General features: G+C 40.7%; 1 protein-coding gene across 9 annotated transcripts in view; it reads left to right on the top strand.

The window, feature by feature from the left end:
- Positions 1-25311, top strand: part of LRRC8B (leucine rich repeat containing 8 VRAC subunit B) — a 104604-nt gene that overhangs the window by 6915 nt on the left and 72378 nt on the right. For all 9 annotated transcript variants that reach the window (XR_003548838.1, XR_333221.3, XR_333223.3 and 6 more), the window contains exon 2: positions 21281-21337. The gene's annotated coding sequence lies outside the window, so the exon portion shown is untranslated. The remainder of the gene's footprint in view (positions 1-21280; positions 21338-25311) is intronic.

Genomic DNA, 25311 nt, shown 5'->3' with positions numbered 1-25311 from the left:
CACCTTTAGATTCCATATTTTCACAAATAACAATCGTATTTACTCAAGTACATAATCCCACTAAACTCAGACCTCCTCCTGGGCTCTCCTCGCCTCTTTCCTCCCCTCTCTCCTGCTTGTGCAGTTGGTAGCAGTTTGTCTCCAGGCCATATCCTTCAAAGTTGCGCCCTTTCCTTAGAGCCCCTTACTGTCATGAGCCTTTTCTAAAAGCAATATTGTTTTCTAACTGGTTGCTACTTTGTAGTCTTGTCCATATTCTTCCCCCACCCTCAAATCTGTCAACCACACTGCAGAAAAATAATCTTTCTAGAAGGCACATCTCATCCCATCACTGTTTGGTTTAATAATCCTTTAATGGCCTCCTTCACCACTGGGTCAAATGCTTTGGTGTGTCATAATAAAGTCTTCCTTTGTCTTTCTTCTGCAGCTCTTCAGCTTCACCTCTTACCACTCTGTCATTTCTACATGCTTAGTGCATGCACCATGGACAGTGTGAACAACCACATCCCTGTATGTAGGCTGCCCACAGCACAGGGAGGCAGGTTCTAGGTAGCTGGGCTGCTTCACTCCGTGCTTTCGTTCCTTCTCTCTAACTGGGATCCTCTCTGCGAGAGTACGCCCATCTTTCAAGACTTAGTTCAAGCATACCTCTTCTGAAACACATTCTTGACACCTTCCCTCTGCCAGTCCATGTCTGTCCTCCAACTGTGGCCTCCCTTCTTTGTGTTTCCTCTGAGCTTTCTCCACCTGTCAGAGTACCTATGCCAGGGGACAACTCTGCCTCTTCCTTGGTGCGCTTTCTTGATAAAGAATATATTTTGTTCATATCCTGGGCTTCCTGGGCCTGGCATAAAATCTGGCATGCTGTAAGCACTATAAATGGATATCCAGGAGATAATTAGGGAATCCAATTCAGCATGGATATTACCTCGCCCAGGGCTTCATTTCACTAGCATACTTTTTTTTTTTTTTAAGAGAGATTTTTGCTATAGAGCATGTGTGTTTATAGGAGAGACAGACAGCAAGAAGTCACCCACTGGGGGAAATGGTCATACCACAGTTCCTTCTCCTCCATTCTCCTGTTGGGGTTTTGGGCACACATGCACATGTGCCCAGTGTGAGTTTTAAGCCACTGGGTCTAGGACTCGAACCACTGTTGACTACATGAGAGTCCAGTGACATAACCATTATGCCATCTGCTGATCCCCACTAGCATACTTTTGACTACAATTCTAAAGAACATCTCTTTGAAGATTAGAAGTAATGCTATACATTATATATGCTAATAGACATCAGCTGAATAGCTAAAATACTTTGTCAATATTAGCAAGCATTTACTGTATTTATTAAACATTTACCCTGTTCAGAGTTCCAGATTTGGCAACTTTTTTACTTTAACGAACCTTGTTTTTGTCTTTTTTTTTTTTTTTGGAGAGGTTTTTGCTATAGGGCGCTCGCCAGAAAGACAGAGAGATAGAAAGCGAGAAATCACCCCCCCCGGGGGGGATGGCCACACCGCAATCCCTTCTCCTCCGTTCTCCTCTCGGGATCTTGGGCATGCACACACACGTGCCTGTGCTATCTGAAATTCTTTATCCTAATTTTAAATAGATGACATTTTTAATATTATAAGTATTGATTTTTTTTCTAAAAACCACTTTTAAAAGTACCCAGTAGAAACTAATTAAATATCGAAGTTTTTTGATGCCGCCCTATTATCCATTTATGAAACACATGAACAAGCTGTCTAAAAAAGCTAGAAATTTCTAAAATGTTAGAAGTCTTTTTCCTCATGGAACTCATTTCATTCCTCGTCAGTAAAAAAAATCCAACATACATTCGTACTTTTGAAAGTCTTCTGTTTATTACCTTATAATTTTGTGACACACATATGCACACGATATGCCTATTTCCGTTTCTTAAAATGTTTTGGTGACAGTCTGGCTCCAAGTGTTAAATCCAATTTCTTTTGGACTGAGCTATTACGACTTTTTTACTAGTATACAGTTGGCCAATACGATGCATACATTAAATTTTTGATGAATAATTATTGAGCATTAATAAGGTTTTATGGGAAGTCTTCTGGTAATAACATGCATAAGGCTTAAAATAGCTTATGTGTAAGTAAAGATTACTTATCACTAGAGTAAGACTCCATCATCGAATTAAGCGTTTACTTCATTTGAGTCAGAGATGGAGAGAGGAAGGGCAGGAGGGACCCTCAGCAGGGTCTTACCTGCCACACAGAGTAGCTTTTGCTGCAGGTTCAGGTAGACCTAGGATTGCACTGGGCTTCTGTGGGTTCCAACTTGGTGCAGGGGCACCCTACCACCTGCCACATAGCTGTGCTATCAAGTGCTGCTTCTTAGCTGTTAGGGCTTGAGAAATCTTGCCATATAAAAATATATATGGGATTGAAGGCAGAATAATTCCATTCTGTTCTTTAAACTCATGAGTTATATGCCTAAAGTTATCTGGCATTGGATCACAAAAACAGTTTTCAATGTTCTTGTGCTTGACTTCTCTTTTAATGTTCTCAACATAGTAATGAAAATGTTCCTCTGACTCCCAAAAGGGTTTGTTTCTGTCATAAGCCTCACTTTCCCAATATCTATAACCCTGTGAGGGTCCTGAAGAATCACCCTCAAGGCAATGAGCCAAAAGGGGGCTCCTGAGAAGCTGAGAAGTGAGATGTCTGCCTTTCTTTCGTAACGTAAAAGAATGAGTTTGAAAAGGGAGAAAATAAGATGGCTGGACGTAACTAGCAGGGCTTCAGGTGTTTTGGAGGAGGCAGTGTTTAGATAAGTGCTAGCTGATTCCTCCACAGTATTACTCTCTCAAAATCAATCAGTCAGTTCCCCGTAACCACGTGGATCCATCATCACAGAGTATTGTGTGACTGCTGTGCCACCACCTAGCTCCATTTTCTATTTTCATTTTTGCAGTAATGCAATCTGAAGAGAGTAGCTGGGCCTGGCCATCATCCAGTTAAGTCGAGAGCCTTTGTTGGGGCCCTCCCAGCTCTTGGGTGCTCCGGTCCTGCGTAAGCAGACACTGTAGCTGTCCCTAGGTCTCTTGCCTCTTCTCAACAGCTTACAGAAGGTCTCTCTAGAAGCCCGTGGCAGGCACCTCAAGCACATCACTTACCATATTACATGCCTGTAGCATACTGATTGGCATGTATATTCATTCTTCTGATGGTCTTCAGCAGATGAGAGCAGGCATTAGCCCCAAAACGCAGGTGTGACACTGAGTTCCTTAGGGGGTCTGCTCATAGCAGGTCCCCAGATTTTTTTAAAAAGAAAAACAATGGGGACCAGCAGTTGGCGTAATGGCTATGTCGCTGGACTCCCACGTAGTCGACCGCGGTTCAAGTCCCGGACCCTGTGGCTTAAACTCACGCTGGGCACGTGTGTGTGTGCATGCCCAAGATCCTGAGAAGAGAATGGAGAAGGGATTGAGGCATGGCCATCCTCCCTGGGGGGTGATTTCTCGCTTTCTGTCTCTCTGTCTCTCTTTGTCTTTCTGTCGAGTGCACGCGCCTTATAGCAAAAACCTTTTCCAAAAAAAAAGAAGAAAAACAATGTATGTAATTTTTTATTCTGACATGTTTCATTTTATGGATTTAAAAAAATTAAATTTATTCAACAGTTTTTGTTTTGCTTTGTTTTGTTTTTCGGAGTGCTTAATATGTACCAGGCATCACACCAGACAGACTCTGGGAATTATTCCAACAAAGAGAAAAATAGAAAAATGTCTTTTGTTCATGGAACATACACCCTAGAGGAGGAAGATAGACAGTAAGCAAAAGCAAGGTATAATGTCATGTGCTAAGTGTTATAAAAAAAAGTAATAAAATGAAATGAAAGACTGCAGAGTGGTGGGTGGGGGATGAGAGTGGTCAGGGACAGCATTCCTGGGGTAGGCACTATAGAGAGGTTCCTTCCTTAGGGGGTCTGCTCATAGCAGGTCCCCAGATTTTTTAAAAAAGAAAAACAATGGGGACCAGCAGTTGGCGTAATGGCTATGTCGCTGGACTCCCACATAGTCGACCGCGGTTCAAGTCCCGGACCCTGTGGCTTAAACTCACGCTGGGCACGTGTGTGTGTGCATGCCCAAGATCCTGAGAAGAGAATGGAGAAGGGATTGAGGCATGGCCATCCTCCCTGGGGGGTGATTTCTCGCTTGCTGTCTCTCTGTCTCTCTTTGTCTTTCTGTCGAGTGCACGCGCCTTATAGCAAAAACCTTTTCCAAAAAAAAAAAGAAGAAAAACAATGTATGTAATTTTTTATTCTGACATGTTTCATTTTATGGATTTAAAAAAATTAAATTTATTCAACAGTTTTTGTTTTGCTTTGTTTTGTTTTTCGGAGTGCTTAATATGTACCAGGCATCACACCAGACAGACTCTGGGAATTATTCCAACAAAGAGAAAAATAGAAAAATGTCTTTTGTTCATGGAACATACACCCTAGAGGAGGAAGATAGACAGTAAGCAAAAGCAAGGTATAACGTCATGTGCTAAGTGTTATAAAAAAAGTAATAAAATGAAATGAAAGACTGCAGAGTGGTGGGTGGGGGATGAGAGTGGTCAGGGACAGCATTCCTGGGGTAGGCACTATAGAGAGGTTCCAAATACCATGCTCACCGGAGTGTGAGTTCAAGCCTTGAGTTTATTTGAGCAAGCTGATTTAAATCTTGGTATTATGGAGTTGTGTGGAACAAACCTTGGAGAATATCCATTGCTTTAAAAAAATTTTTATGGTATATGTATCCTTAAGTTTCTTTCCAATATTATACAAATGTTCAATGAATTAGATGTTTTTAAAGAATTCTTTTATTTATTATTATTATTTTCCAGTTTGACCCAGGGCGAGGGAGGAGTGAGAAAGCAATCCACCAGGTCTGGGATTCAAACCACGGTTGCCCATGTGGGTGTCCCACACCTTTAACCACCATGCCACCTGCCAGCCCTCAATTACATTTTTTTTTTTGAGAGGTTTTTGCTACAGGGTGTGTGCACTCACCAGAGAGACAGAGAAACAGAAAGCGAGAAATCACCTCCCCCAGGGGGGATGGCCACGCCGCAGTCTCTTCTCCTCCATTCTCCTCTTCGGATCTTGGGCACGCATGTGTGCCCTGCGTGAGTTTAAGCCATCAGGTCCAGGACTCAAACTGCAGTCGACTACATGGGAGTCGAGCGACATAACCATTATGCTAACTGCTGGTCCCTGCAATTTTTTGAGAATTATTTTATTTAACTTTATTTATTTATTTTAATTTGACCAGAGAGGGTGAGAGAGAGAGAAAGAGAGACTGTGAGAAAGCAAGCCATCAAGTTCAGGACTTGTACCGCGGTCAGCCATGTGGGAACCCAATGTCCTTAACCACCACGTCACCAGCCAGCTCCTCAGTGCATTCCATTTTAACATACCTTGAAATCATACTTAGAATCTCGCTCCCTGAGCTTATATACCTGTTCCATTTCTGTTATTTCTTTTAACTGACAAGACATTAAGGTTGACAAAGGCAAATAAAATTGTCCACAGTAGAGGTCAGCAGGTGATGTGGTGATTAAGGCATTGGACACCCACATGGTTGACCATGCTTCCAGTTCTGGACCTGGTGGCTTGAAAATCACACCAGGCATGTGTGCGTGCATGCCCCAAATCCTTTAGCATCCTTAATCACCATGCCACCTGGCGGCATGTTCCCTTTTGGGAACATTTTATATAGAAACTTGGAAGATGAACTTGTCACTTTCTGGAAAATATGCATTGTAACAGCTTATCTTCCCAACCATACTTAACAGATGTTTCAACTTTTGGAACCACACAAAAACAAAACATGAAATATAAGGATCTACACCTAGGGAATGAGATGTCATTTCCAAAATTAGATGCTGTTTAAAGGTTTCATTTTGCATCTTCACGATATTTGAATATACATGGCTTTTAAAATCTCAAAAGTCTAGCAAGTCTGTCTCCTAGAAGCATTGACATTTATTGAGTTTTAGGCTGCTTCCTATTGTTGTTCTCTTAAAGACACAGAAACCCTCTTGAACATTTAGTATTACCCCTCAATGCACCGATAATTGATGAAAGAAATTCTAGCCTTTTTTCTCCTTCAGTGAAGGGCCCTTTCCCCCATATGCTCATCTTCACTCCCCCATTTTATGGTATTTCTATCTAGCCTACTTTTTCATCTGTGTGCCTTGTTACTATGGTGATAGGTACCATAGAAATAGAGGACAAAGCAAATATAATAAGCGTCTCCTACATGGTTTACAACGCTAATAAGGAATCTAGGTTCTTGAGGCATGGTTAGTTCTTCACTGTCAGAACTGGACCAGTCCAACGGGGAAGGGAAACTGGGGTTAAGGGCTGTTTGGGGCCCTTCCATTCCCTTTGTCCCATACTTCATCAGTCCTTTGTCCACCCAGGAGTCATGAAGGTAAAGAATAACTGACGAGAGCCTATGAACAGGTGCAGAAACTAGTGCTACAAAAATAGCCAACATGGGAACCAGCAGTTAGCGTAATGGCTATGTCGCTGGACTCCTACGTAGTCGACCGCGGTTCACGTCCCGGACCCGGTGGCTTAAAACTCACGCCGGGCGCATGTGCGTGCGTGCCCAAGATCCTGAGAGGAGAATGGAGGAGAAGGGATTGCGGCATGACCATCCCCCCTGGGGGGTGATTTCTCGCTTTCTGTCTCTATGTCTCTGTCTGTCTGGCGAGCGCACGTTCCCTATAGCAAAAACCTCTCAAAAAAAAAGAAAAAATAGCCAACATATTGCAAAGGATGAATACTGATGCTGAAGCATGTTCCATGGGAAGGAATCTTGGGCCAGTTCTAATGTTCACAGTCCTTAATCATGTTTCTTGATTTTTTTTTGGGGGGGGGGAGGGTTTTGCTATGGGACGGGGTGTGTTCATCAGAAAGACAGACAGAGACAGAGAGACAGAAAGTGAGAAATTAACCCCCAGGGGGGATGGCCATGCCACAATCCCTTCTCCTCCATTCTCCTCTTGGGATCTTGGGCACGCACGCACACGCGCCCGGCGTGAGTTTAAGCCACAAGGTGTGGGAACCAAACCACGATCAACTACATGGGAGTCCAGCAACATAGCCATTAGGCCAACTGCTGGTCCCTTGTTTCTTGATTTTATGTAGTCAATTTAACCTTTCAAAAGGAAGATTTACCAGCTTAGGTTTCTCCCTCTTCAATGTACTTTGCCTGTATTCAGGTGTTTTGTTTCGCTTTTTTGTTTAAATTTGTCAGAGGGTGTGTGTACGCCCCAGAGAGAGAGAGAGAGAGAAAGAGACAGACAGACAGACAGTACCATCTCTCCTGGAGAATTTGGGCATGCACATACATGTGCCTGGTGTGAGTTTCGTTTTTTGGGTTTTTTTTTTAGCTACTGGATCCAGGGCCCAAATGGCATACTCAGTCATGGATTTTTTTTTTTAACTGATTAAAAATAAGTCCTGATTGGGGCCAGCAGTTAGCTTAATGGCTATGTCACTGGACTCCCATGTAGTCGACTGCGGTTCAAGTTCCGGACCCTGTGACCCTGTGGCTTAAACTCACGCCGAGCACATGTGCGTGCGTGCCCAAGATCCCAGGAGGAGAAGGGATTGTGGCCATCCCACCTGGGGGGTGATTTCTCACTTTCTGTCTGTCTCTCTCTGTCTTTTTAGCTAGTGCACACACTCTGTAGCAATAACCTCTCCAATCAATCAATCAGATCAATCAGTCAATCAATAAATCCTGATTACTAATAGCTTGCCCTTAAATATTAGCTAGTGCACACACTCTGTAGCAATAACCTCTCCAATCAATCAATCAGATCAATCAGTCAATCAATAAATCCTGATTACTAATAGCTTGCCCTTAAATATTTAAAAAGAAATAGTTAGACAGCTACTACATGCTTATTATTTTATGGCCACGCCGCAATCCCTTCTCCATTCTCCTCTCAGGATCTTGGGCACGCACGCACACACACCCAGCATGAGTTTAAGCCACTGGGTCTGGGACTTGAACTGCAGTTGGCTACCTGGTAGTCCAGTGATATAGTCATTATGCCAACTGTTGGTCCTCACTACATGCTTATTTTATGCTTTAGAGTTGCAATGAAACAGTTCCTAGATATTTTGAAAATTAGTGGGTTTTGTTTGTTTGTTTTAAAAGGGAGATTGTTGGTATAGGTCATATATGCTTACCGGAGAGACAGAGAGATAAAAAGTGAGAAATCAGCCCCCAGAAGGGATGACTGCCACATTCCTTTCTCCTCCATTCTCCTCTTGGGATTTTGGGCATGCATGCACACGCACTCAGTGTGAGTTTAAGCCACCGAGTCCAGGACTCAATCCAAAGCTGACTACCTGAGAGTCCAGCAATGTAACCATTATGCTATCTGCTGGTCTCAGAAGATTAGTGTTATTATTATTATTTTTTAATAAGATCCAGTAATTGTCCTACTAGTATGTTCAATCTTTCTTTTAAAATAATTTATTATTTAACTTTATTTACTATTATTATTATTATTTTAATTTGCTATAGGGCACATGACTCACCAAAGAGAGACAGAAAGAGAAAGAGGGAACATGAAAAAGCAAGCCACCAGGTCTGGGACTGGAACCATGGTTATCCATGTGGAAGTCCAGCACTTTAACCACCACGCCACCTGATGACCCCTGTTTATTATTTCATATATTACATGTTTATGTATTATATTCCTAGACATCTTTAATAAATTTCCCGAAGATTAAATAAAAGATTCCACTTATTTAGTCCCAGATCTGAGAAATTATTGGGTTTTGGGGAACATCATGATGCATTTTTCCATAGAAACATACGTCACGCCTTTCCTGGTTACCTAGTGTTTTTAATGTGTCCTTATTTTTTAACTTTTGTGTGGCTTTTCTTTTTTGTTTAGGGGAATGTGCAGTTTTAAAATACATTCACACAAAGTTTTAGAATATAAAGTTGTGATACGTGAATCACATTTTTGGAGCAAACTGAATGATCTATGTGCCTATTACATTGTGATATGAAGGCCAAAGTCCCTTCTAGCTCTAAATTCTTGGGTTTTTGCTTGTTTGGCTCCTTTTTGCTTCACTGTACTTCGTCAGTTTTGTTATCTGCTGTGATAGCTTTAACACTGAGTGAATGTATGCTTGGACTCTATCCCACACCTTGAGTTTTAAAGAACCTGCAGAGTGTAACCCTCTTCACTCAAGTCAGCTTTTAGCCTTTGTGGAGTGAATGAAAGAATGAGAGCACTGGGATGAGAGTTGGATGCCCATGGCTGACTCTGGCTCCGCCTCTGCCTGTGGTAGACTTAGGGGTGCCCTTTTAACCCTATAAATAGCACATGGCCTCACCAGGAAGAGCCCAGGAACCACAAGGAAGGTTTTGAAGCAGAGATGATGTCAGATTTGTTTTGAAAAGTAATGCTGGCAGCTGTGTGGAGGATGTATGGGAGATGAGAGATCATATTGAGAGGCTGAAGTAGCGCAGTGGGATGGAGTAAAGAAATTTGAGGAAAAAGCCATGGGATTAAATATGCCATTTCCTTTTATCACAGGATCCTATGGTAATTACTTAAGCAAACTTTGCTTACTGAAATTTTATTAGTTTTACTGTAACTTCTAACTTTCCAATCATTTTTTAGAGACGGAATGGATTAAGTTCTCAACCAAGTCTTTATTTGGTCTCTCAAAATTTCAGGTTACCAGTGAATATATCATGTTGGTAGAATTTTTTAAAATCATAGCATTTATTTATTTATTTGTTAGTTAGTTAGTTAGGGCACATGCAATCTCTGTAAAGAGAGAAGAGAAAGTGAAAAAAACCACTCCCTAGCAGGGAGGGCCATGCTGCAGTCCTTCCTCCTTCGTTTCTCCCTTGGGATTTTGGGCGCGCGCGCGCACGCACACACATACACACACACACACACACACACACACACACACACACACACACACGTATCTGGCATGTTTTCAGGCCACCTGGTCTGGAGTTTGAACACGAAGTCAGCCAAGTGGGATCCAGCTACCTTAACCACTATGCCACCCAGGTGGCCCAAGAATAATAGCTTTTAAACTTGATGTCTTCAAGCTGGGAATGAGAAAATACTTTGGAGAAGTAGTGTTTATTTTATTGAAAACATAATGATCTCTTTTGCAAAGGAGAGGTCTGCTGAAACCAGGTAATAAGGATTATGTATATAATAAGCTGTCCTTACATGCAGGACAGCTCCTTAATTTCCAGAGACGCTTGAGAACTGTACACATACTGCGTAGATTTATGGCTTGGGGAGAACAGAGGTTGTATTTGTGAGTTTATTCTGCTGTTTTCTGATACCTCCTGGGTAGAGGTGGTTTCCATTGCATTTGATGTTATCATCAATGAGAAGGTAGAAAGTAGGCCAGGTAGGATTATTTCTATTTTTACCAATTAAGAAGCTGCATTCTCAGAGACTGTGTAACTTGGCTAAAGTTAAGCCGATTGATAGGCAGGATACAAGTCTCTTAATTTTATTCCCCCCCGACTTCTACTCTCCTATAAACAGCCAACTTCAGGCATTCTTTTGAACAGAAAAGATGGGCTATACCAAGAACCAAATTTTTCTGATAATTTTAGCAATTACTGTCTTGATACTGCAGTATCTCTTTTTTTTGTTTTTTTGGAGAGATTTTCACTGTAGGGCGCGTGCGCTCGCCAGACAGGCAGAGAGAGACATAGAGACAGAAAGCGAGAAATCACCCCCCAGGGGGGATGGTCACGCCGCAATCCCTTCTCCTCCATTCTCCTCTCGGGATCTTGGGCACGCACGCACACGCGCCCGGCGTGAGCTTTAAGCCACCGGGTCCGGCCACCGGGTCCGGGACACGAACCGTGGTCGACTACGTGGGAGTCCAGCAACATAGCCATTATGCTAACTGCTGGTTCCCGATACTGCAGTATCTCTTGATATTGCAATTGTATCATTTAAATTTGTGGTTTAAAAATTTTAAATATATGTAGATCTTACCATTAAAAGGAATTAAAAGCCTGGGACCATTTGAAACTTGAACATAACACCAAGGCTGCTTACATGTAGCAGAAAGATGGAACTAGACAGTGACTTCCTGGCCCTGGTCATGTCTTGTTTTAATGACTTTCTGGTTATCTTTCTTTCTTTTTTTTTTTTTTTTTTAAGAATTATTTATTTAAGAGAACCAGCAGTTAGCATAATGGCTATGTTGCTGGACTCCCACGTAGTCGACCGTAGTTGGCGTCCCCGACCCGGTGGCTTAGAACTCACACTGGGCACGTGTACGTGCATGCTCAAGATCCCAAGAGGAGAATGGAGGAGAAGGGATTGCGGCGTGATCATCCCCCCTGGGGGGTGATTTCTCTCTTTCTGTCTCATCTATGTCTCTCTCTGTCTGTCTGGCGAGTGCACGCACCCTATAGCAAAAACCTCTCTCAAAAAAAAAGAAGAATTATTTATTTAATTGCATTTGTTATTATTGTTTAACTTGTTCTGAAAGAGACAGAGAAAGAGAAAGGGAAAGTGAGAAAGCAAGCCACCAGTTCTGGGATTCGAACTGTGGTCAGCCATGTGATCATGTGGGAGTCCAGTGCCTTAACCACCACGCCACCTGCCTGCCCCATCAGTTGTCTTTATTTCTTGAACCTGTAGGCGAGGGACTAGAGGCAAAATGTGAAATCTGGAGTTGTCCTCAGAGTGGCCTTGTATCTGTCTTTTTTGTAGCTCCTGTGATGTATGATTGTAATAAAAATAAATGTATAACTATTTTTTTAATCTTTCTCTCTATCTCTGTAAATTCCATGAGGTAGAAATGGCATCTGTTCAGGGCATCATTGGTTTTTGTTTACCATTGTTAGTTTTCCAATGCCTACTTAGTATCTGCCATGTAATGCCCACTAATTAATTACTGAATGAATGAATGAATATATGCACACAAGTTGAGTCTGTTGTCCATTCCATTGAGCTAAGCTCCTTTTCATTCCTCTCTGAGATTACTTTGAATGTTACTCACATTGATAACTAGTTTTACTATCATAAATTTACTCATTGTACAGGCCTAGGTAAGTCATATAAGCCTGTTTTAAATTTGGAAAATATCCCATGGGATTGTTAGGAACTTTAAATAAGTTTATTAATATAAAGCACTTAGAGAAATATTTAGCATATGGTTATCTTGTGACATGTACTGGCTTCTTTGTTGTGTAAATACACCGAGTGTATTCCACTACTTCTCCCTCACATCAGGTACTTATTAAGGCCTATGTGTCCTGACATTGAGCTTGTTTTATCTGCCTGGAAGGAACTATGAAGACAAGCTTTATCTGAGTTGTCTTTGATTTCTAATTTGTCAGTTCAGTTAACTAGGCTTAAATTGTCTTTTTCCTGCTTTGTTCTGTATTTTAGGTTTTTGCATTGGGGCACACTCACTCACCAGAAAGAGACAGAGAGAGAGAAAGTGAGAAATCACCTCCCCATGGGGAATGGCCACACTGCAGTCTCTTCTCCACTCTCCTCTCAGTATTTTGGGCATGCTCGCAACATGTGCCCAGAGTGATTGTCAAGCTACCGTATCCAGGACTCGAACCACAGTCAACTATGTGGGAATCCAGCACTTTAACCAGTTGCCACCTGTTGACCTCATTTCCTGGTTATTTTTAAGTGGAGTCATCTTACTTCATGCTGAAAATTTAGGGTTGCATAGTTCATCTGATAAGAACACTATAGACATGTTAGAAGACATTATAGCTATTTCAGGACCAGATCATAAAGTCTCTAAATTTTTTTATAGCCTGAAATTTGTTCAGTTTTCATAGTCTCTAAAGTTTAATCTTATTCCGAAAGTGGACAAATAAAAATCTATTGTCCTTTACCTTTTCAATGCATGTTTTGAGATAAGCATATTTTGAGATAAATTATGACCTATGACCTTGAAAAGTCTTCCATGCTAATTGATAATTTTTCGTAATAGTGCTCAAAGTAATTAAGTCTAGAAGGCATAAATGGTCACTTTTTTTTTTTTTTTTGAGGAAGATTTTTGCTGTAGGGTATCTGTGCTCGCTGGAAAGACAGAGAAAAAGACAGAAAAACAGAAAGCAAAAAATCACCCCCGGGGTGGGATAGCCACATTGCAATCCCTTCTCCTCCATTCTTCTCTGGGGATTTTGGGCATGCACACACATGTGCTCAGTGTAAGTTTGAAGCCACCGGGTCTGGCACTCAGACTGTGGTTGGCCACATGGCAGTCCAGTGCTTTAACCACTGGACCACCTGCTGGCCCCCTTAATCCTCACTTTTATTTGTCAGAAGTCTTAGAACCTCTTTGTTTCTCTCCATGTTGGACAAGAGGGTAACTAAATCAGTGACTCTAGTAGTTTATTTTTCTTAAAGCAATCTATAAAAAAAAAATTTGTTCTAGTAGTATGATCTCATTTGTTATACTACTATGATTTATTAAATCATTTAAAATGAGTATGTATGGAGAGTAAGATGTGGGATACATCATTACATGCTGTGTGCAGTGAGGTTTCATGAGAGGGGAGGGGAGTAGAGAGAAGGAAACTATTCTATATTTTATACTTTGGATTCTTACTCTCTAGTAACGTCTCAAAGATGTTGCGTGCAGCAAGTCTTATTTAAGAAATTCTTTCAAAACATATCCTTCCTTAATGAGATTCTGTTTTGGTGCTTTGTTGTCAGTGTTACGAATTTTGAAACGTTCTCTGTGTATTTCTGTGATTTTGACCCAATAATCGCATTTGGATTTACCAGGCTCAGCAGCTGTTTTTTTTTTTTTTTTTTTTGGAGAGGATTTTGCTATAGGGCGCGTGCACTCGCCAGACAGAGAGAGACCGAGAGATAGAAAGCAAGAAATCACCCCCCAGGGGGGATGGCCATGCCGCAATCCCTTCTCCTCCATTCTCCTCTCGGGATCTTGGGCACGCACGCACACACGCCCGGTGTGAGTTTTAAGCCACCGGGTCCGGGACGCGAACCGCGGTTGACTACGTAGGAGTCCAGCAACATAGCCATTATGCTAAATGCTGGTCCCAGCAGCTGTCTTTATTGACTATTGTGAAGTCACATTAATGTCCAAAATTGAAACATCCCTTTTCCTGCGTTGGCCTAAATTATTCAGAGTTTTATCAAATTTAAGCCCTTTCCCAAACTTCTGTGACTTTTATTTACTTATAAGATAACTTACAAAATAATATTAATGATATTCAAAGAGTGTTTTAGATAGGCTAAGTCTATTTGTAGATCTCTTAGAAACAGGTAACAAACTTTGCCGTTTGTTTTGTGGAAACATACTTTTTTGTATCCCTTTTTCTACTGGAGGAAGAAGAGACTTGGGTTCCATTGTAATTTACTCAGTATTTGGTGTAATATGATAGACTTTTGTAGTTTGAAGTGAATGATTGTTCTTTCGCAAGCAGGTACAGAGTGGAGAAACACGCTTTGAGAATGTCCTAGAAGAGCATGAATTTAGAAATATAACCATTTCATTGAATAATTCTATAGTTTTATTTGAAGAGAGAATCAGAAGTTGAATTTTGCCTTTTAATTATTTCATGTAACAGAATTTTTCTTTTTCTCTTTTTTTTAAGTTTTGCTATAAGGCATGTGTGCTCACCAGAGAGAGAGAGAGAGAGAGAGAAAGAGAGAGAAAGTGAAATATTTCCCCCCACCCCTCTGCTGCCGCCAAGGGGGATGGCCACACTTCAGTCCCTTCTCCTCCATTCTCCTCTTAGGATTTTGGGGCACAGGCACATATGTGATGTTTCAAGACACTTGGTCTAGGACTCAAACTGCACAGCCATGTGGGATCCACCAGCCACTTCCATGTTGTCTGCTGGCCTAGTAACAGGAATTTTTTTTGAATAGCTGAAACTATATATTGCTTTTTTGGACATTCCTTTTCAGGTATTGCTCACTTTGTTCTGGGTATAAGCCAGTGTGGGTCTTGAAGTCCGAGAAAGACACTAAGTGTGCTTTTACATTCGCCAGGCTCAGTTTTGTTGGTTGTGAATTCCAGCTGATCTCTGTACTCTCTCTCACATTCTTTTTTTTTTTTTTTCCTATTGAAAGTTTAAGTTTATTCTCGTCATATTTCAGGACCTAAAGCAATAGATTTTTTAGCACCTAGAAAGATAGCCAAACATTTCATTACAGGTCATGATGTGCATCAACCACGTGCTTTATCGATTATAAAACCATCGTTACCTGTATAATTAGATTTAATTCTAACAGTTCAGCGAGGGAGAGAGGGAGAATGGCCACAGTTAATCTCTATTTTACAGGTGGTTCAGAGAAGTCACACAATACACCCAGAAGAGCACATAAACAGAGGGGCAGGACAAAAGCCCCAGCCTTTTAGTTCCACGTTTGGTGTGCCTCCCGTGCCATCATACTCTGTGCACATACCTTCTTTTGCCATTTCCCAAGACGTTTCCCACAGAAGGGATGGTGTCAACATGCTGTGTAAAATTGTACTGATTTGGGGTTGTTGTTTTTACCAGTTTTGTTGTTATTGTACCGAATTTTAAAAAGTCTATAAAGCCAAGTTGTTATGTTTTGTTTCTTTTCCTACTAAACAGGAATTATTGCTCTATATGTGTAAGTAAGAGAGGTTTCCTGCTCTCCAGGCCAATAACACTGTGAGTGTCAAACTTAAGAACTCAGAGCACCTGGGCAGCAATAAGACAGATGTCCCAAGGAGACCTATGACTGACTGATGAGTTCAGTGGAAACCATGTAGAGGGCCTTGCCGGTTGGCATAGGATTTGGAAAGGAGGACGAGGTGAAAGGGGAATGTTTGAGCGGAGCTCTGTAGGACAGAATGTGTAGTAGTGAAATAATTGTGGGTGAAGCGATGTGTCCAGGATTTGCTTCAAAACAAACCTGGGCATGGGTGTGATATGAGTTACTAGATCTGGACAAAAAGTATATGGGGACTCCTTATGCCATTATTGATTTTTTTATATGGGTTAGAACATTTTTGTCATAAAAAAATAGAAGGTTAAAATTGTCATGTTATGTGGTTTTTGGACAGGAGATAGGCTAGCCTGTCTGGAATAGAGGGAATATTCAAAGACGTAGTGGAAAGTGATGTTGGAAAGGCAGTGCAGGACCAAATTTGGTGTTGGGAGTGGTTCATGAATGGACACTGTGGAATCCGGGTTAGCACTGGTAGGCACTGATGGGCTCACTGATTGAAATGTAAAGCTTCACTTGACTGTGAGCTCAAGGTGGTATTGCAGTCCAACATGGCATCCTCAAGATGGTGGTCACTGCACCCCACTATCTGCTTAGGCACTATCAGATCTCATGTGCTATATTCCGTTTCGGAAAACAACTTATTTTGTGTTCTTTTTGTTTTTTCATTGTTGCTGTTGATCTTGTTCATTGCCAGAGGGTGCCTGTGCTCATTTGAAAGAAAGAGAAAGAGAAAGGGAGAAATCACTTCTTCATGGGTTTTGGCCATGTCACAATCCCCCCTCTCCTTTTGTCCATCCTGTTGAGATTTGGGGGATGCACCCACATGTGCCCACCAGGGCTGGGATTTAAACCAGTTGGCCATGTGGGTTCCATTTTCCTTAACCACTAGGCAGTCAGGCTATTGGTAGGGCGCATTTAAAAAAGGCTTTTTGCAAACTATGTTTCAATGGTGGGATCTGTTAGGCACAGAATGGTGTCATATCTTCTTAGAACATTCCTCCAACTTATGGTTGACCACCTCGAAGGGACATATTTTGTCTTCCAAGTTTTTCTTCTACTCCTTTTCAAATTCCTTCTCTTCTGAGGCCTTGAAGATGAGTACTGAAACCAAAATTAGAACATTACTATGATTCCCAGTGATACAGAGGCATACAGTCACAATGGCTTCTAATTTAACCTCCTGGAAACAGTCTAACAGCAGACTGATTTACACACAGAAAGTAGCACTAAGCCATTTGAAAAGCTTAACTTTGGTGTGTCGTTCTGAAGCAAAATTCCTTTTTTTCTGCTTAAAATTATTTCTCTATTGCTAAGGAGAAAAGAGATGTGGCAGAGATGTTTGGAAAATTGGTAATAGTGAGGAATTATTATTTGGATGTGATTTAGTGGTATGCTAGAGCTGACACACATTGGCTTATGAAAATTTATATTTTTAGGAATTTTACAAGCCAGACATATACAAGAATTATATAAACTTACAATTAAAGTGATAACAATTAATACTTGAAACTTAATACTTCCTAATTATTTTTACTGTAACTTGCTGTTATCTATGCTTTTAAGATTTTTTTGTCTAACACATCTGCAGAGTGGAACTACTATGTAATAGTGTACTACACATCTCTTCTCGACTTTATGTTTAGTGACATCATGTTGTTTGAAATTGGCCATGGAAGGAGTATTTACACCACAGAAAAGGGCAAAGACTGTAAATAATAACCTTTTAAAAAATTGTTAAATACCCATCAGCATAGCACTGGGCATGATTATGATATTGTGGTTATATGTTTTATTTTATTTTTTTAAACAATTATTTTATTTAACTTTATTTATTATTATTATCATTATTATTTTCCAGTTTGATCAGAGAGAGACAGAGAGAGAGAAAGGAAGTGAGAAAGCAAACCACCAGGTCCGAGACTTGAACCATGATCGGCCCTGTGGGAGTCCAGCACCTTTAACCACCATGCCACTTGCCAGCCCCAGATATTGTGGTTATGTTTTAAAGACTCTACTTTAACAATGCATACTGAAATAAGACTGATAAAAATAATACGTAGACTTTGTTTCATATTATCCAATAAGAGTGGATATTATAATAGTCTCCGTGATGAACACGTGGGCTCTCTGTACTTTCGAAATTTTCCATAAGAAGATAAAACAATAATTAAAGAGTGTTATGGGACCAGCAGATGGTGTAGTGGTTATGTTACTGCACTACCACATCGTCGATTGTGATTCGAGTCCCAGACTTGGAGCCTCGAAACACACCAGGCATGTGTGTGTGTTCATGCCCAAAATCCTGAGAAGAGACTGGAGGAGAAAGAGTTTGGCTATCTCTGCTGGTGGGTGATTTGTTGCCTTCTGTCTCTCTGTCTCTATCTCTCCAAGGCATGTGTACCCTATAGCAAAACTCTCTAAAACAAAGGAGTGTTAACGATGTTCTATCTGTGTCTATACCAATAGATACAGAAATCCAGTTTGGTACCTGCCTGCCCCTCAAACTTCAGGATAACGTGCCTTTGATAAAATTTTACTATCAAATTTTGGAGTCCTTATTTTGTAAATGGTTCATATAGATTATTGAGTTTCAATATCTCTCTCATTAAATAAAAATCGGGAAATCACCATGTGCAGTTTGTTATCCCTCAGAGCAAAGTGCTGCGATAGAGCCCTCTCTAGGACTCTGAGAATTCTCCAGGGAGGAGAAAGTGCACTCGGTGGATTGCAATTCTGTTTGCAAAACCAGTTGTATAAATAAGGAAAAATGAATCAAGTTATTGTTCAGAAAGCTACTTGCAGCTACATGACAGCTGTGTACCCTTTAGATTTATTTTCAGTCTAGCTGATTTGAGTCATTGCTCGAGAAAGGAGTGCTGTCAAGTGCGTTGTCGTCTGTGCAGATGGCCAGGGCCTTTCTAAATATTGCCTTGCTGATACAATTGATGTGTTTGGAATTGGCCAATGAATTAAATTAATCCCAATCCAGTGACTTAAAAAGCCAGCCTAGGTTATTGGCTGCATTTCACTAAGGGTGCAAAAGCACAATATTTTTTCCTAATATATATTTGGAGATCAAATGGAAAAGTTATAACAGAAATTATTTAGACTATATCTCTTTTTTTTCCAGGTTTGAAATTGCAATTTCATTCTTAATATGAATTTGGCATATGATAATAGTTTCTTCTTGGATTGGATCTAACAATGATTCACACAAAGTAAATCCAGTTGGCCAGAAAAGAAAAATTATGTTGAGTTATAAATGCAAATGGTCACTGTGATTATGCCATCAAACAGGGTGGTGAGGAAATTATTGGCTTTATAATGGGACCAAAGAAGGACAATAAGAATCTTGAGAGGGAAAGTAGTCTATGGTATCCATCTTGTGATTTTAAGTTATGTGAGTTTCTGGTCTAAGTAGAAATATAGGCCTAGGTCACGCTCTTAGGTTTAACCACACACAAAAAAAGTTTCAAGTAATGAAAACAACAGATGTCAAACTCGGGTAACCTGTGGTTAAAATACCAAAAGGAGGCCTTTGCTGAAACAGATGCTCTAAACAGAAATTGAGAATAGGGAAAGCAGAATTCAGAACAAGGCAGATAGAAGAATCATTGTAACTCCTCCTCGGAAGACAGAGTGTATAGAGGAAATCACCTGGAAAACCTTGAGGGCCCTGATTGACATTTGGCCACAGTTCCCTGGGTTAATTCTTTTGTATGAGTTGAATATCCCTTATCTGCAGTGCTTGGAGCCAGAAATATTTTGGGCTTTTTTTTTTTCTTTTTTTTAGTTTGGGATATTTGCATATACATAATGAGATTATCTTGGGGGGGTGAGATCCAAGTCTAAACACAATATTCATTATGTTTTACATACACAGAGCCAGAAGGTAATTTTATACAGTATTTTTGTATCGTAGCATTTTGATTGCAACCCATCACATATGGTCAGGTGTGGATTTTTTTCACTTAGCATCATGCTGGCATTCAAAAGTTTTGGATTTGGGAGTATGGCCCATTTTAAATTTTCAGATTAGAGATATTCAACCTGTACCAATAACATTTAGTTTCCTACAAGGTCCCACTAACAATATAGGTCTTGAAAGAGTTTTTGGGGGGTATTTGGAGAGGGGTATTTTTGCAAGAAAATAAACTTATGCTTTAATTCCATTTTCATGAGCTTCTTGAAGTTCCTTATATTAGGTATAAGTCATAGTTCAGAATGAAGTTGGATCATAGAGATTGAGATGTGATTACTAAGGAGAAACATACGTTAAGTTTTTGAAGTGAAATAATCACAGATTTACTCTATAAACATTTACTGGGTTGAATTGTGTCCTGGCCTGCAGGACAGTGGAACAAGTTCCTTGGGGGAGGGAGTGAGAGATGGGACAAACACACGCACACACACTACGAGGTGCTGATCAAGTCGTCTTCTTCTGTCTATTTCTTTATTGAAGAGAAATGGCGAGTTATATACAGCTGGTGGGAACCAATTGGTTGCCCGAAATGCAAATGAGATACAACAGCATGAACCAATCATTGATGTGGGTGGATCTCTCCCGTTGCCTAGAAACCTAACCACTTCCCGGGAGAACGGTTGGTCACATGATTTCTGCTCAGTGAGGAAGTGAAGCCTAATGGTTTCAAGATGGCGGATAGCTCAAGAGGGCTCCTGTATGCAGTGCTCGCCACAGAGTTGGGGAGAGGGGGGCAAAACCTAGACAGAACAGGAGCCAGATGGTGGGTAGAGGGAATGCACTGGGCCCATCTGGGAAGGTCCCAGCATTGTGTTCCAAGGCATTCCTGTACACACATGGCATGTCTGGGATATGGGCTGGTTGAGGGTGGACCTTGTTAGGGATGCCCACCTCTCTCACTTCCAAGAAATAAACATATATAAAAAGAAAATAAACAAAATAAGTATTTAGTATATTAAGTAGAGATTAACTGGAGAAAAACGAAACATCTGAAATTCCTTCATGATTCTATTAAAGCTCAAAGGAGTTCAGGAGAGGTAGCCACTTTTTTAGACTGATAGAAAATGAAAAATATGCTCTTACATGTTGTGTCAAAGAGTTGGCAGTTTCTGATCACAAAGGCAATGAACCACCTGCAGTAGAGAGACTGGAAGTTATTTAAAACTAAAATGTCTTTGATTGCTTGCAACCCTGTGTACCTCCAACTGGGCAGTCAAGAAGAAGCCATTCAAAGAGGCGTCATTGTGTCTGTGTGTGTGTCCATGTGTGTTGTGTTTTATAGCATAACAGACTTTACGTCATAGGCAATTCAGTTGTCATCATAAACGATTAAATTGTCCCAGTTTTAAATGGCTATATTCAGAAAGGAGGGTATTGAGTGCATTTGTTTGTGTGAGAGATGAACTAAAGGTACATGTAGTTCTGTATTTTACATAATTTCTTTGTTTCCTGTGCAGGTCTTTAAACCTGATATTGGCGAGATCTTTGGCAAAAATGAACAACCTAACAAACTCCTGTTTTTTTTCTCTCCTCAGGGCTCCAGTTTTTATTTCCACCTGCCTGCTAGACCATGCCACTCGGATGGCCAACAGGTACTGCAAACTCAATGTTTTAAAAACCATGCTCATTACCCTCCTCTACCATTGACCCTGCGGCCAAAAATGATATAGTCACTTGTCCTCAAGTCCTGCTTCTACTTAACATCTAGTCTGCCACCCAGTCCATCTGATGAACACCTAAGGAACCCTAGAGCCATGCTCATAAGCTGTTTAACAGAGTACCTGCTCAGAAGTGCTTTAAAATAATGGTAATGTGTTCGCTTTTATCCCCTCTTTTTCTTCACACTCAGTCATATTTTAGTTCTAACTTCCTTGTTTACCCTTAACTATTGATCTATCTGGTCTCCTTCCTTTTCCTTTTTTTTTTTTTTTTTCTTAAGAAAAGCAGTTTTAGCTTTACTAAATCAAAAAAATGCTAAGGAACTTTGGTTGAAACTTAAAGCCAGGAAATAGGTTAGGATTCTGTTCAAATAGTAGGTGCATGAATCTATTGGCAGCTCAAGACAGGACAAAAATCCTTAAAACTGGAAAACAAAGCCTAGAAGAAAATCAGCAATGTTTTAGTCAAAAGTCATAAGATGCTATTTCACCATTTCAGTCTCATGTACTTAATCTATCTTCTGATGTGGTTCGATCTTCCTGATTAAATTCTGGGATATAATACTCCAAACTTGTCCCTACGATTATGCTAGGCACTGTCTTAGTTTTTTAACTCTTACTTCTGTGTGTCTCTATTTAGTTTTCCTGATAGAGCCAGCACTCCCTTGAGAACTTCTTGGAGATCAGGTCGGGTGTTGGTAAATTCTTTCAGGTTTTGTTTATCTGAGAATGTTCTTGTCCTGTCTTCCCATATGAAGGGTAATCTTGCTGAGTACAGTATTCTTGGTTGATTTTGCTTTTCCCTTAACACTTTGAATATATTTTCCCATTCTTCCCTCACTCACACTGTTTCCGATGAGAGGTCTGCTGATTCTGATGGGATATCCTTTGTAGGTAACTTGGTGTTTCTATTGCCAATCTTAGTATCTTGTCTTTGTCTGTGATTTTGGTCAGTCTGGCTATAATGTGTCTTGGAGAAGATCTTCTTGGGTAGATTCTAATTAGGGTCCTTTGTATTTCTTGGGACTGGATCTTTGAATGCCTCTCTGGGTTTAGAAAGTTTCCTTCCAGGATTTCATGGAACAGATTATCCTATGTACATTTTTCCTTTCTAATGAGTTCTCCATACTGCTACCAAAGAGGCACATTCTAAATTTAAAATTTGGCACTGATTGGATCAATCATTCCCTTTCATGCTACCTCTGTTATTTCCATAACATGGTATTGTGTCTCTGGACGGAACTCACTGGCCTTTTTATCTTACTTTCTTCAATTTTTCCCACTAGATTCACTCTCAAGAGCAATACTCAGTCAAAATTAAGCTGTTCCAAACCCTTAGTAAAGATATACAACCTTAATTATGTTAATAATTAGCCTTGAATCAAAATGAAAGGACACCAGATTGCTCCTTGGTCTTCTGGTGCATATTGGAATATTAACTAGCACTTTATGGTAGAACCTTTTATCAGGCCCACTTCACTCCCCTCTCCTTTCCCCAGCTCTCCCATCAGCCAATAGGTATAAAAATGTCCTTCATAGGGACCAGCAGTTAGCGTAATGGCTATGTCGCTGGACTCCCATGTAGTCGACTGTGGTTCACATCCTGAACCCAGTGACTTAAAACTCACGCTGGGTGCATGTGTGTGCGTGCCCAAGATCCCGAGAGGAGAATGGAGGAGAAGGGATTGCGGCGTGACCATCCCCCCTGGGGGGTGATTTCTTGCTTTCTGTCTCTATGTCTCTCTCTGTCTGTCTGGTGAGCACACACGCCCTATAGCAAAAACCTCTCCAAAAAAGAAAAAAGAAAAAAAATGTTCGTCATAGTTCCACCTAAATTCCTTCATTCCTGGTCATTCTCACTCTCCTATTCTTAATCCTCAACCTTTATTACTGATTACTACAGTAGATTCCTGCTTAAACCCTGGTCTTCATTCTCTCCTCCCTCTTGTCCTGCCCCAGTGTATCTATCTCTCATGCCTTACCAGGGAAGTTTTCCTAACAACTGTTTTATACTCTCGAGTGGTTCTTTCTGGTAAGTCGAGACAAGCCATACTTTTCACCCTAGAATGTTATGAACACTTCGTGTCCTCGCTACCTCTCCATCTGGCTATAAAGATTCTCTCCTCAGAGGAGAGACTTCTCCCCTCATTGCTCTTCCGTACTCCAGACCTTTCTGCTCCTGTTCTTCCCCAGCTGGAAAGCTTTTCTCTTCTACCACTGCATATCCCTAAAGGCCCAGAAGCATGTCAGGCTGTTTTCTCCATTCCCTGAACTGTATCTGTTAACCTTATGAACAGCAACTTTGTATGGTTGGAGAGCACAGTGGTGTCAGAGTTATTGGAGTCCAGCTCTTGCTCACTAGCCATGTGTCTTTGGCAGTTTTTTATTTATTTTATTTTTTAATTTTCGTTTTTCTTTTTGAACTGGTTCCTTATCATAAAGTCAAATGCACGATTTAAGTGACAGTCTATGGGGTGGGGAGGGTGATCCATATACCTTAAAGCATTATCCAGATGCTGTCTAATACTGGTTACCTAGTTTCCTATTCTTTATTCACTCTGTGAATAATAATCCCCATCCTCCCAACTTTTATGAGTATTTGAAGGGTAGTTCTACGATGAAATAGTCTTTCTGGTCCTATTTAGTCCTCACCATAGAAAATGCTCGATAAATTCTCCCTTTCAAGAGAATTCAATACGTACAACTATAAAGTATCAGGCTCTATACTGAAAATACAGCATCTGACAAAGCCAGTGAGGGAGAAACAGGAGGAAGAGAGGGTGACCGAGGAAAGGACATGGACTAGGGAACTGGCCTCCTCAGTACTGACCTTTTAAATGGGTCTACAGAAATGCTCGGGATGTGACCCTGAGGCAGGCTCCTCAACCTTAACACAGTGGCAATAAAACTGGCCTGCCTTCTCAGGGCTGAATCTGTTCATGACACAGAGTAAGAGCACAAATGTTTATTGAGCTTTCTAATAACACACACACACACACACACACACACAATGGCACATACATGTCAATGGATTTCACTGCTTATACTTACACATTTTTTTCTCTTAAATGTCACTGGTACACACAGCAGCAGTGTGTCTGCTTTGTCTGCAGAGCAGCACTCATACCCACATGTGCGTTGTGTTTGTGCAGTGTTTGATAGATGCTTCCTGGTCCCTTGTTGAGGTCATGAGTAGTTCAAGAAGTATCTTACTTATTTAAATTGCTGAAGAATGTTCATCAAAGCACTGCATTGTACATAATATTAAACGTACTCAAATCCTGTGTTAAATGAAAAATGGGAATAAATAATCATCAGTAAACGGGCATATATATTATTTTTACATGGGTGTCTTCTAGCCCTCTCTCACACATCTGACCTCTCCTAAGGGTAAAGGATATGGTGGGGCCCAGAAATGGATACAATGGCACATACATGTCAATGGATTTCACTGCTTATACTTACACATTTTTTTCTCTTAAATGTCACTGGTACACACAGCAGCAGTGTGTCTGCTTTGTCTGCAGAGCAGCACTCATACCCACATGTGCGTTGTGTTTGTGCAGTGTTTGATAGATGCTTCCTGGTCCCTTGTTGAGGTCATGAGTAGTTCAAGAAGTATCTTACTTATTTAAATTGCTGAAGAATGTTCATCAAAGCACTGCATTGTACATAATATTAAACGTACTCAAATCCTGTGTTAAATGAAAAATGGGAATAAATAATCATCAGTAAACGGGCATATATATTATTTTTACATGGGTGTCTTCTAGCCCACTCTCACACATCTGACCTCTCCTAAGGGTAAAGGATATGGTGGGGCCCAGAAATGGATGATTCTGCTTAGTATCCACCTTAGAAGGAAAGCGTCAGCAGCAACAAGTTTGTTTTTGTTTTTGTTTTTGTTT

The sequence above is a fragment of the Tupaia chinensis genome, unplaced genomic scaffold, assembly GCF_000334495.1.
Source record: "Tupaia chinensis unplaced genomic scaffold, TupChi_1.0 Scaffold000023_1, whole genome shotgun sequence".
In the NCBI taxonomy this organism is placed as follows: domain Eukaryota; kingdom Metazoa; phylum Chordata; class Mammalia; order Scandentia; family Tupaiidae; genus Tupaia; species Tupaia belangeri.
Note: the sequence above shows the minus strand (reverse complement) of the source record. Positions and strands in the feature narration are given on the sequence as shown.